Genomic DNA, 14,059 nt, shown 5'->3' with positions numbered 1-14,059 from the left:
CTCATTCCAATAAACAAAAGTGTATAGTAAATTCAGTTCCAAATCACAAAGTCCATACGTTTCTAACTAGAGGGCTTTGGGGGGACTCAAAAACTCAAATCTTTCTTTGATTCTAAGCAGAAAACTATTACTGGAAGTGCTGACAATTGATAAGTTTGAGACATATGGTCCTATTCTCTTTCTCCAAAATGAGAATGGTGGGTTAGGCAGTAAATTGATAGTGCAAGTAAATCTAGCACTTGAAAGAATTTAATTAAATTTCCTCCATCCTCAGTGTAAATACAGACAGAATCTATCCTTCTGGTAAGGGGAGGTAATAGAATCCCCCATGGCAAATGGCTATTGTGCTAGACTAGCTCCTATTGAAGAGGCATAAATGATGCTCCTGCGTGATAGCCTGGAGTCAACAGCAGATAAAGACGCTCCCATTTTGAGAGGGAAATAGATCACAAAATGTCAGCTTCCTAGGAGCACCAAACACTCATTCCTGTGAGCTCTAACATAATAGCCCATCGATCCATTCCCCAGCTGAAGGACCTGTTCTCACCAGACTGGTAAACAACGTTGCAAATTCAGCCACAGAGTGGGAGGAAAGGAATGGAAGCATGGAAGGCACAGACTCCAGCTAACATAATACTAACATATAGGGATTAGAATTAGTATTACAAGAATTACTTCAGAGTTCTAGAAACCTGAAGGGCTAATTGCAGTTTTTATGACTGTATTTCCGCCCCCCCCCGTCCCCCTCCACCCCACACAAGAAAAGGAATTCACAGAGAAAGACATTAACCAACTAAGCTGACTATGAGATAGATAGTAACGCACCACCCCAAATCCAGTTGTGCCATTCAGCACCATGTTTACATAGAAAATACTAGTACAAAAATTCAGAAGCAAAACTTTTTTGCAAATGCAGATGCTTCCAACTTTGTGTGGGTAGGATCTGAAGCTATTTTATGAAACAAAGGGACTATAGATTCAAGAGTGGTTACAGGCCTGAATCTGGACAGTTATGACCAAAAAAAGTTATCTATTTTTTTCTGTGCCATTTCCTTTCCCACAGCCCATTTCAGTAGTACCACTCAGAACCATTTACACTTGCCCTCATTCTAGTCTGTTGGTTCATCTGCCTCTGTGTTCACGCCGTGCCCTTTGCCAGAGATGTCCTTGCTTCCTTGCCTCCTTCTCCTTTAAGACTCAAGGGGTACATCCTCTCTGAAGTTTCCCAGATCTGTCCCCCTCACATCCCGCCCCACCCCCAAGAGCTAATCACTGCATCCTTTGTGCTTCCCCCATTGGAACCTGTCCAAGTGCCCATCCTTACATCTGCAACTTTGTATCATATCCTTGCATGTTTGTTTCTCCTCTCTAAAATGTAAGTTCATTGAAAGCAGGAACATGCATTTTTTAGCCCCCAGTATATCTATAGCCTTTAATACAGGAGCTAGCACAAAGCAGTTGTGCAGTAAATGTTTGTCAAATGAAAAATGCCTTAACTACATAGAACTACCATATGACCCAGCAATCCTACTCTTGGGCATAAATCCAGACAAAACTTTCCTTGAAAAAGATACATGCACCTGCATGTTCACTGCAGCACTATTCGCAATAGCCAAGACATGGAAACAACCTAAATGTCCATCAACAGACGATTGGATTAGGAAGATGTGGTATATATACACAATGGAATACTACTCAGCCATAAAAAAGAATGAAATAATGCCATTTGCAGCAACATGGATGGAACTAGAGACTCTCATACTGAGTGAAATAAGTCAGAAAGAAAAAGACAAATACCATATGATATCACATATCTGGAATCTAAAATGTGGCACAAATGAACCTTTCCACAGAAAAGAAAATCTTGGACTTGGAGAATAGACTTGTGGTTGCCAAGGGGGAGGGGGAGGGAGTGGGATGGATACGGTGCTTGGGGTTAATAGATGCAGACTATTGCCTTTGGAATAGATTAGCAATGAGATCCTGCTGTGTAGCCCTGGGAACTATGTCTGGTCACTTATGATGGAGCATAATAATGTAAGAAAAAAGAATGTATACATGTATGTGTAACTAGGTCACCCTACTGTACAGTAGAAAATTGACAAAACACTGTAAACCAGCTATAATGGAAAAAAATAAAAATCATTTTATATATATATATATATATATATATATATAAAGAAAAATGCCCTAAGTACAAGGAATAAAGGCAAATGTGATGCTAAAGCAGTGTGCCTTAAAATGATCATTTCATCATTTTAGTCATCTTATTGATCAATCCCAATAACCAGGTAGTTGATTTATTTGTAGGAACATAAGAATAACGTTTACCTCTATTTTGGCACTAAGGAACAGCAATTGTCTACCTCATATTTCTTATTTTTATACATTTTATTCTTTCTTTAGTAGACTCCCAGTTTCTTAAGGACAAATGAACATTTCACTTGTGTGCACTGTATACAATAGGCACTCAATAAACATTTGGTGAGTTAATTCCTTACTTGTGCATAGCTCTTCACAGTTGACAAAGCTCTTTACAGTACCCAATGGGATAAGCCAAGCATTATTCTCTGTCCCTCCTCTTGTTTTAACTGAAGAAACTGACGATCAGAATGCACTAGAGACAACTCAATTGAAAAAATGGGCAAAAGACCTGAATAGACATTTCTCCAAAGATATACAGATGGCCAAAAACACATGAAAAAATGCTCAACATCACTAATTATTAGAAAAATGCAAATCAAAACTACTATGAGGTACCACCTCACACCAGTCAGAATGGCCATCATTAATAAGTCCACAAAGAACAAATGCTGGAGAGGGTGTAGAGAAAAGGGAACCCTCCTGCGCTGTTGTTGGGAATGTAAGCTGGTACAACCATTATGGAGAACGGTGTGAAAGTACCTTAGAAAACTATACATAGAACGAAAAGAAAGGGAAAAAAAAAAGAAAACTATACATAGAACTACCATATGACCCAGAAATCCCATGCTTGGGCATATATCTGGACAAAACTCTCATTCAGATAGACACATGCCCCCCTATGTTCATGGCAGCACTATTCACAATAGCCAAGACATGGAAACAACCTAAACGTCCACCAACAGATGAATGGACTAAGAAGATGTGGTACATATACACAATGGAATACTACTCAGGCATTAAAAGGAACAAAATAATGACCTTTGCAGCAACATGGATGGAACTAGAGACTCTCATACTGAGTGAAGTAAGTCAGAAAGAGAAAGACAAATACCATATGATATCACATATCTGGAATCTAAAACGTGGCACACATGAACCTTTCCACAGAAAAGAAACTCATGGACTTGGAGAACAGACTTACGGTTGCCAAGAGGGAGTGGGATGGACTGGGAATCCAGGGTTAATAGATTCAAACTATTGCCTTTGAAATGGATAAGCAATGAGATCCTGCTGTATGGCACTGGGAACTATATCTAGTTACTTACGATGGAGCATGATAATGTGGTGAAAAGGACATATATGTATATGTGACTGGGTCACTTTGCTGTACAGTAGAAAATGGACAGAACACTGTAAACCAGCTATAATGGAAAAAAATAAAAATCATTAAAAAAAACCAAAGTAATGTACTGGAGCCTTGCCTGCCTTTGAAGAGTGAGCAAGAATCAGGGCTAAAAGCCCTGGGAGGGTGCCTGCAGTGATATATTTTGCTCCTTTCCCTTGTACTCCCTGCTTAGACCAACCAGCTTCCCTTTGCAAGGGATGTCTTTTCAGATAATTGTCTTCCTTTGGTTCACTGATGTAAAACATCAAAGTGAATGGGATTTGGGGGTTCATGTGTGTGTTACTAATTTCAACTTTTATTAGCCTGTAATATAACATAAAGCAAGTCTCATATAGCATTCTGTATTTTTTTTTGGCAGAGCAGCAACAATCTAGATTTTAAAAAAGCTAAAGTCAAAACTGTACTTTGCATTTTTCTAACTTTTTAAAAAATTGAGGTATAATTGACATATAACATTATATTAGTTTCAGGTGTACAATATAATGACTCAATATTTGTATATATTGCACAATATAATCAAATGTTTTTGACACTGAGTACAAATAGCTGCCATGGTTCATTGTCCAAAGGAGATCTGTGGAGTTCCGTCGTGGCTCAGTGGTTAACTGACTAGTATCCATGAGGACACAGGTTCGATCTCTGGCCTCGTAGGTCACAGATGCAGCTTGGATCCCACATTGCTGTGGTTGTGGTGTAGGCCGGCAGCTACAGCTCTGATTGGACCCCTAGCTTGGGAACTTCCATAGGCTGTGGATGTGGCTCTAAAAAGACAAGATACCAAAGAAAAAAAGAAAAGAAAGAAAAAGAAAAAAGAAAAAAAAAGAAAAGAAAAGAAAAGAAAAAAGAAAGGAGATCGGTCAGAGCTTGGTCTTTAGTCATGAATGACTCCCTTCTGTTTGCTGCAACTAAGACAAAGAAAGTAATCTTTCTCTGGAGCCAGCCCAGAAACTAGATGAACTTACATCAAAATCTACATTGGTTTAGTGGTTAGTCAATCACATGACCAATGTGAAAAAACAACGCTGTGTATTTTATAGCATGCTTTATACTTCTTCAACATCCATTCAAATACAGTACTGCATTCAGACGATCTGTATATCCTGAGAGGGGAGGTAAAATAAACATTTTTATCCCCAGGCAAAAGATAAGAAAACAGTTCATAATGATTACCTATGTAATTAGTAAATTACCTGGGGTTGGATAGTTACTATTTTCTTGGCTGCAAAAAAAAAAAAAAAAAAAAAAAAAATTTAGGGGTTCCCGTCGTGGCGCAGAGGAAATGAATCTAACTAGGAACCATGAAGTTGCTGGTTTGATCCCTGGCCTCGCTCAGTGGGTTAAGGATCCAGTGTTGCTGTGAGCTGTGCTGTAGGTTGCAAACACGGCTTGGATCCTGCATTGCTGTGGCTGTGGTGTAGGCTGGCAGCTGCAGCTCCAATTCAACCCTGGGAACTTCCATATGCCATGGGTGTGGCTCTGAAAAGCAAAAATAAAATAAAATAAAATAAAATAAAATAAAATAAAATAAAATAAAATAAAATAAAATAAAATAAAATAAAGAAAAAGAGAAAGTGAATTGTGAATTGTACTCATGCTACAAACATTGCTAACTATGCAAGGATTCCTGAAATAAACTATGGAGGAGGGTTCTTTTATGATCCTTGGCAAACTGGAAGGAAGATCTGATTTCTATTGATTTGCCACCTACTTTTTGGAACTTCACCTTTTTCATCTATAAGATGGGCGTGGAGTTCCCACTGTGGCACAGTGGGTTAAGAATGTGACTGCAGCACCTTGGGTCACTGCAGAGGTTTGGGTTCAATCCCCAGCCCGGCACAGTGGGTTAAAGGATCCGGCATTGCTACAGCTGTGACTCGGATTCAGTCCCTGGCCAGGAAACTTCCACATGCCTCAGGTACAGCCAGAAAATAAAAAATAATGATAAAATTAAAATGGAGGAAATGATACATACTTCATCAAAGGTTGCTGCAGGAATTATCTAGCTCAGCTTCTAACACATCATGGATGGCTGAGAGGAGGGGACACTGGGTAAGAGTTGCTATAAGATGTTTGCCTTCAGATGAAAGATGTTACTTGTCCCCAAACTGTAACAGCAAGGATCAGTCGGGCACAATATATAACTGTTAATATTATAGCCAGTATTTGTAACTAAACAAACCCTGAAATCACAAATACACCAGCTAAGTACTGCTGCCTTTCAAACAGTTTCCCTTGGGAGAACATTTGCTCATTCTTGTGCTGTTCGAAACATCTCTAGGAATAAGAATTGCCTTCGGAGCCAATTACAAGGCCCTCAAGAAAACCAATCTCATTTGTTAATTGTCACACTTCATTTTCAACTCAAAATTTATGGCCGAGCGCTATCACTCGTCTTATTCATTTGACTTCACTCTAAGTGACACATGGCTATTCCCAAACACCTTGTCTATTCTCCAATGACCAAGAACTATTCCAGCCGAGTAAATTTGAACATATGCCACAGGCTATGAAGGGAATTATCAAGTATCTGAATAATTTTTCAAGGATATTATTTCAAAGAGACCGCATACATGCTTTAGTTCTGGTATATTTGCTTTGAAATCGATGTTATCACTTCATATTAGCAGGGTATGGGTAGATATCTGGAGCAGAATAGATGAAATTGAAGCTAAGACAAATGTCACAGACTTGATTTGTTGTTGGAATTGTGTGTCAGTGTGGCTTATGTGCTCTCTCTCGATGGCAGTACCTGAAGTCTTCTTGAGTCCCAGCAGCAAATATTTTGCTAAATATTCATGGAACCATTCAACTCCTTATTTTTGAATTTTTTTTTGTCTTTTTAGGGCCGCACCCACAGCATATGGAGGTCCCCAGGCTAGGGGTCGCTGGCCTCCACCACAGCCACAGCCACAGACACACCAGATCCAAGCCGCATCTGCGACCTACGCCACAGCTCATGGCAACACCGGATCCTTAACACACTGGGCAAGGCCAGGGATCAAACCCGCGTCCTCATGGATATTAGTCAGATTCGTTTCCGCCGAGCCATGACGGGAACTCCTTATTTTTGATTTTAAAGAACAGTGCAGTTTTGGCTCCCACAAAGCACTAGCATAGTGCCTCACATGGAGTAGAATCACAGGTTCACAGATGACAAGAGCTAGAAAGAGCCTTAGGAGATTGACACTCAGAAGAAGTGATGAGTCTGGGTTATGCAGGAAGTTGGTGCACTGGTTTAGGAGCAGACTTTCTAACCCAGGCTTTCATACTTCTCAGTCCACTGCTGCAGCCGGCACACCACATTTAAATAGTCAATAAGATCTCCTGGTTGCTTATTATTTGCATGAACTTTGTACATCCAACATGGGTTGGCACCTCTGCTTTACAACTGCAAATACATTACGCTTTGGTACAACGGTCCCAGTTCAAGCCTCTGCCAAATTCATTGCCTAAAGTGATATTACATATGCACTTTTCTTGACGTATAGGCCAAAATCTGCAGAGTCGCATTTATAATTCCATCGGTCTCAAATACTTCACAAAAAAACCTATTATTCATAACAATGCATAGCTAATTTTACTTCAAATAATCACATTAGCAGATATGAATGCCATATCTGTTTGGATCCATATAAGCAGATCTAGAAATAAACCAATCATGCAGTGAGTTCACCTTCAGCCCAGATGGAGTAGAAAGTAACTATTGTCCAATTGCCAGTAACACCCAAAATCTGAGCTTGTGTTCAACCTCAGTGTTGGCTGAAACAATGTGATTATGTGATGTGATTATATGAGGCAAAAGTCCAACCAGAAGTACCAAATTTTAATAGTTAATAAAATAGGACACCAAGGCACAAATTAGCTAGCTGTTTGGGATCACTTTTCAAACCTTTATAAAAATATCCTTTCCAAATAACACAACCATCTACTACCACAATTAGTCCATATCTCCTGTCTTTGAATTCATGGAAATATGCTGTGGTTTAGTAAAAGCGGAGCCTTTGGAGACTGTCAATTCTGAGACTGTCCCAGGTAGTGACTGAACTAGATTCTCCCCCTTCAGGTCAAAGTCTAAAAGTCTCTTGCTTTTCTTAATTCTCTACCCAACCCACCCTCTCCATTTTTTCGTTCATCTACTCACATCTCACTGACCCCAAGGAAACTTCAACGAGCACATGAAAATAACCCACAAAGTCCAACTCAATCAAGAGCCCTCAGTCCGCAAGGCCAGCATATAGGAGCCAAATGCTTCAGCTCGAATCCCTTTCATAATGTGAACAAATTGCCCTGCCTTGCACATGATAGGAATTGGATCTGGGGAATCCATCTTTTGAAGAAACACATGGAGACAAAATGTACCTCTGAAGTCATTAAAATTGAAAAATGAACTTTTAGATATTCACATGCTGTTATTAATGACATGGAGGGATTTCATGATCAGTGTTTAAATGAAAACAGCAGGGTACAAAACCGTACGTACAATGTAATAAGATATCTATCATTAAGATGTATGCGGGAGTTCCCATTGCGGCTCAGTGGTAACGAACCCAACTAGTATCCATGAGGACACAGGTTCAATCCCTGGCCCTGTTCAGTGAGTTAAGTATCCGGTGTTGCCATAAGCTGTGGTGTAGGTCACAAATGCGGCTCAGATCAGGTATTGCTGTGGCTGCAGCACAGGCCAGCAGCTGCAGCTTGGATTTGACCCCTGTCCTGGGAACTTCCATATGCCACAGATGTGGCCCTCAAAAGACAAGAAATAAAAAATAGAAAATAAAAAAATAGATATATAAATATAGTACCCTTGATAGGGGTTGATAAGAATGCCCCCTCTACCTCTGAGGTCTTCTTCCCCAGTTCAGATAACCTCACTCTAATCATGAGAAAATCAGGCAAACCCCATTTGGAGGCATGCGACAAATGCCTGACCAGTACTCCTCAAAACTGTTGATGTCATCAAAAGTAAAGGAAGTCTGAGGAACTGTCACAACTAAGAGGAGCCTAAGGAAATATGTCAACTCATTTATAATGTGGTAACTAAATGCAATAGATGAGATTTTGGAACAGAAAAGGGACTATAGTTAAAAACTAAGGCAACTTGACAAAAGTATGGATTGCCATTAATAATAATGAGTTCAGAAATTCCTGCTGGGGCACCTGACTGCAGTAGCTCAGGTTGCTGCAGAGGTCTGGGTTTGATCCCTGGCCCGGCCCAGTGGGTTAAAGGATCTGGCTTTGCTGCAGCTGCAGTGTAGGTCACAGCTGTGGCTCGGATTCAGTCTCTGGCCCTGGAACTTCCATATGCCATGGATACAGCCATAGAAAAGTGATACATCAATATTGATTCACTAATTATAACAAATGTAGCATACGGATGTAAGATGTTAATAATAGGGGAAACAGTGCGGAGTTGTATGGGAACTCTCCGCGCTGTCTTCACAATTTTTCTGTAAATCAAAGTATCTTCAAAAATAAAACTTTGTTTAAAAAGAGTTAACTGTGGCTACCTCTGGGTGGTAGTACTTTAGATGAAGTTCATGTTCGTCCCTATTATAGTCCATAGTTTGCTATAGATATACCAGATCTATTTATTGTGTACAGACAATGTTCGGTGTTTATTTAGCCCTTAAGGGATCCACAGCCCCTAGTTGGGAAACTTTGGCCTTAACCTTAGATAAGTCTGGCATCCTGTTCATAGTCCAGTGTTTCCTGAACACTGAGAGGAAGTGGAACTTTCCAGGCTGTCTGAAAACTTTTTGTAATCCTCGTTTTTATTCTCTGCTATATTTTCACAAGTTGGATACATTCCCAATCAATGTCATTAATCAATGAGGCTTATAGAGGAGAGTAGGGTAAGAAGCAGGAAAAAAATATTATGAATGGTGGAACCCAATTCGCATCCAAAAGACCCTTTCCTAATCTTAATATGAAATGCTCATCTTGGAGTTCCCAAAGCGGCTCAGTGGTTGACGAGTCCGACTAGGAACCATGAGGTGGCGGGTTCAATCCCTGGCCTTGCTCAGTGGGTTGGGGATCCGGCGTTACTGTGAGCTGTGGTGTAGGTCGCAGAAGAGGCTTGGATCCCGAGTTGCTGTGGCTGTGGTGTAGGCCGGTGGCTACAGCTCCAATTGGACCCCTAGCCTGGGAACCTCCATATGCCATGGGAGTGGCCCTAGAAATGGCAAAAAAAAAAAGACAAAAAAAAAAAGAAATGCTCATCTTTCCTGAGACACATATATGTGCCCCCAAAACTACTTTTTCAAGCTAAGACCTCTTTATTTGCACATATTTAATTTTAGTTTGCAAATTCACATAAAAGAAAGGAAGAAAATAAAGGGCTTTACTTCCTATAAGGTATCTAGCACACTGTAGTTGATGAGTTTGAAGAAAACCACAATCCAAAAAGATACATGGACCCCTATTGTCATAGCAGTACTGTTCACAATACCCAAGATATGGAAACAACCTAACAGATGCATAGATGTGGTACATATATACAATGGAATACTACTCAGCCATAAAAAAGAACAAAATAATGCCTTTCGCTTCAACATGGATGCAACTAGAGATTCTCATACTAAGGGAAGTAAGTCAGAAAGAGAAAGACAAATACCATATGATATCACTTATATGTGGAATCTAAAATATGGCACAAATAATCCTATCTAAAAAACAGAAACAGACTCACAGACATAGAGAAAAAACTTGTGGTTACCAAGGGGTAGGGAGTGGGATGGACTGGGAGTTTGGGGCTAGTAGATGCAAACTATTACATTTAGAATGGATAAGCAATGAGGTCCTGTTGTATAGCACAGGGACCTATATCCAGTCTCTTGGAATAGACCATTATGGAAGATAATATAAAAAAAGAATATACATATATTCAAATATATATATATATATATACACATATATATATATATATATATAAATGACTGTCTCACTTTGCTGTACAGCAGAAATTGGCACAACATTGTAAACCAACTATACTTTAATTAAAAAAATTGTTGAATACCTCCTAGGTGTGAGGGATACAGGGCCTGGCACACAGTACTGTTCAGAAAATATTTGTTAATAATGAACAAGATTCCTGCCATCATGAAATTTACACATTTGTGGCAGAGACAGAGAATTAAAACACAGTGTGTAAGTATAGCGTTCATGGGAGCATAGAGGAGGGGGGTCTTACCTTTTCTAAAACACCCAAGGATGGCATCTAAGAGGGAAGACATAAAAGCTAAAATCTGGGGGAGAAGTAGGAGTTAAATGGGAGAGGTGGTGAGTATGGGGTGGGAGGAGTTGGAAAAGGGAAAGGCAGAGAGGCAAAAATTCCCACGGTATCTGTAAGGAATCATTGAGATATATAGGGGTTTCTCTTGAGGATTCGTAAGTGAAAAAAAATTTAAAGTCAGTTGAGAACCAAATTAAGGAGATCCTTGAATGCCCAAGTGAAGAATGTGTGCTTCGTATTGGAGTCAATAAGGCAGTATCACTTATTTTTAAGGAGAACACCGACTGACGTGGACAATATTCTAGAAATCCTGGGTTGACCTGGAAGGGACAATATAAGAGGTGGAGCGGGGAATTAGGAGGCTCTTGTAGTGCGAAGTGATGGGAACTGGACTGAGAGTGAGGCTGAGCATGGGACATGGTGGTGGTAAACAAATGTAGGAAATATTAACGAGGAAGGGTCAATAGGATTTGGTGGCCTGACCAATTATAACGCGGGAAAGGGGAAGCTCATTAAGTACATGTCCTTCATCAGTTGGTTTGACTTGCTGTGGTTCTCAAACTTGATTTTACATCTGAATCCCCTGGGGGACTTGTTAAAACATAGATTGCTGGGCCTAACCCCTGAGTTTCTCATTTGGTAGCTTTGCAATGGAACCTGAGCCTTTGTATTTCTTTTTCTTTTTTTTTTTTTTTTTGAAACTAAAGAAGTTTTTATTGTTTTAATTTTGAAATTATAGTTGATTTACAATATTCTGTCAATTTCTGTTGTACAGCAAAGTGACCCAGTCACTTTTTCTTATATTATTTTCCATCATGGTCTATCCCAAGAGATTGAATATCATTCCCTGTGCTATACAGTAGGACCTCATTGCTTATCCATTCCATATAAGTACCGCATGCTAACTGATTGTGCCACTGGAGCTCCTGCTTATCCATTCTAAATGTAATAGTTTGCATCTACTAACCCCAAACTCCCAGTCCATCCCACTCCCTCCCCCCTTCCCCTTGGCAACCGCAAGTCTGTTCTCTATGAGACTTTGCATGTCTAACAAGTTCCCAGGTGTTACCAACACTTCTGCTTCAGGGACCACACTTTGAGAACCATTGGATTATAGAACACATCACATCCTTTGCAGCAAACGGGCCATGAGGATCATGTCTTAGTATTTTTAGCAAACGGTGCTGGAACATCTAGTTAGCTACATGCAAAAGATAATAGTATCCAATGCACATTTCCAGAATTGTGTTTTACAGATACTAAACTGCAAATCAATCAGTGTGATACACCGCATCAATGGACTGAAAAGTAAAAACCATATGATCATCTCAATAGATGCAGAAAAAGCTTCTGACAAAATTCAGCACCCGTTTCTCTATGCCCAGAAAGTGGGCATAGAGGGAACCTACCTCCACATAATAAAGGACATATACGACAAACCCACAGCTCACATCATTCTCAATGGTGAAAAACTGAAAGCAATTCTGCTAAGATTGGGAACAAGACAAGGATGTCCACTTTCACCACTGTCATTCAACATAGTTCTGGAAGTCCTAACCATGGCAATCAGAGCAGAAAAAGAAAGAAAAGGAATCCAAATTGGAAAGGAAGAAGTAAAACTATCACTATTTGCAGATGACAGGATACTATACCCAGAATATCCTAAAGACACTACCAGAAAACTGTTAGAGCTCATCAATGAATTTGGTAAAGTTGCAGGATACAAAATTAATACACAGAAATCAATTGCATTTTGATATACTAATAATGAAAGATCAGAAAGAGAATTTAGGAAAACCATTCCATTTAGCATTGTATCAAAAAGGATACCTAGGAATAAACCTACCTAAAGAGAAGAAAATAACTACTTGATGACCATGAGTACCCAGACCTACTGATGCCTAAGGACTGATAAATGTAACTCCTATGACACCACCCCATTACATCATCATCAACCAATCAGAGAACTGTGCATAATTCTAATCGATACCCCAGGACACCCTCCCTCACTTCATCTTCAAAAATGTTTTGCTGACTTAGAATAGATTTACAAGGAGATCCTGCTGAATAGCATTGAGAACTTTGTCTAGATACTCATGTTGCAACAGAAGAAAGGGTGGGGGGGAATGTAATTGTAATGTATACATGTAAGGATAACTTGATCCCCTTGCTGTACAGTGGGAAAATTAAAAAAAAAATGTTTTGCTGAAACCCATGAGGAAGTTCAAACTTTTTGAGCCCTAGCTGTCCCAGACTCCTTGCTTGGTGCCCTCCAATAAACACTTGCACTTACCTTCACCACAACCTGGTGTCAGTAGATTGGCTTGACTGCGTGGGTGAGTGGACTCAAGTTTGGTTCAGTAACAGAAGTGGTGAAATTTAGGGTATATTATGAAGGTAAGACCTTCAGTATCTCCACACGGATTGGATATGGCATAAGAAAAACCACCGTATGGGTTCGGCCTTGATAGCTAGAAGCTAGTGCCATTTACCAAGATTTTGAAGATCACTGAGGAGCAAAGGGTTTTTTTTGGGGGGGGTATTTTTTGTTTTTGCAGAGAGGTGGCTGTCACGGTTCAGTGTTAGACATGTTAAATCTGAGATGTCTGGATACATACAAATAGAACTATAGAGAAATAATGAATCCAGAGCTAAGGTCTAGACTACATATGGAAATTTGGGAGTCTGCAGTATAAAAGTTGGTATTTAAAGCCCTGAAACTGGGTACAAGTTTACTAAAATCATGATGAGTTTAGTTGGACTAGAACATAAAGGATGTGAAGGTGGGGGATGTACTTGGAACGTACGCAGCAACAAGACTATAGAAGACCTTATATCCTATGCATCCGAATTTGCACTTTATCTTGAGAGGGAATTGCTGAGATCAGCAGAAAGATGTAGTCAGACTTACTTCAAACACACTTGTTTCATGATGCTGGTGGAAGTGCGAAGGAAGGATCAGAGACCTACAAATTATTTGGGAGGTTATTACAAAGTTTAGGAAAGACTTGTCACACCAATGCTTCTCAAATGTCTCTGCACACCAGACATGGGATGGCACAACTCCCTAGGCTCATCAACGTGAACTTTTTAGTTTCTTTTGTTCATCTAGTCCACATGGGAAGAACATTCAATGAGTCGATTGGCACCAGTGCTGTGGTCAGCTTGAAAATTAGATTTTTCAGTGTAAAACAATTCATTATTTAGGCTTTTAGGAACTGAGTCATAGGAGTGGACTCACCCCTCCAACCCTCATCTCCAAACTTGAATCCCTCAGC

The 14,059-nt window shown here is 39.8% G+C and overlaps 1 long non-coding RNA gene across 1 annotated transcript in view; it reads right to left on the bottom strand.

Annotated features, from left to right (window-relative positions):
* The window catches only part of LOC106507043, a 152,386-nt gene that overhangs the window by 130,361 nt on the left and 7,966 nt on the right, over positions 1-14,059 (bottom strand). The window lies entirely within an intron of this gene.

The sequence above is a fragment of the Sus scrofa genome, chromosome X (genome assembly GCF_000003025.6).
Source record: "Sus scrofa isolate TJ Tabasco breed Duroc chromosome X, Sscrofa11.1, whole genome shotgun sequence".
Lineage (NCBI taxonomy): Eukaryota > Metazoa > Chordata > Mammalia > Artiodactyla > Suidae > Sus > Sus scrofa.
This window is presented reverse-complemented; position numbering and strand designations above follow the sequence as displayed.